Source organism: Anopheles coustani (genome assembly GCF_943734705.1).
Source record: "Anopheles coustani chromosome X unlocalized genomic scaffold, idAnoCousDA_361_x.2 X_unloc_44, whole genome shotgun sequence".
In the NCBI taxonomy this organism is placed as follows: Eukaryota; Metazoa; Arthropoda; class Insecta; order Diptera; family Culicidae; genus Anopheles; species Anopheles coustani.
In genome coordinates this window covers 125,001-125,250 of record NW_026525153.1, presented here as the reverse complement: position 1 = coordinate 125,250, position 250 = coordinate 125,001, and positions in this window count along the sequence as shown.

Sequence of the window (250 nt, the reverse complement as noted above, 5' to 3'; positions counted from 1 at the left end):
TAGGCAACAGGTGACACCCGAAATTCATCCGAAGATGGAATATCAAGTGTTTAATCACCAAGCCAGCATCCAAACACCAAGTACCCCGGGAGGACCCGATGCGTTGCGACCATCTCCAAGTTCTTGACGAACCCGCAGTGAAAGGCGGTAAGGCCTCTGGGCCGCAACGCTCGCATGTGTTAACCCGCAAACACCACTGACCGGTCGGTCCACCGCAAGGGTGGGTCCAACTAGTCCACACACGGTATGC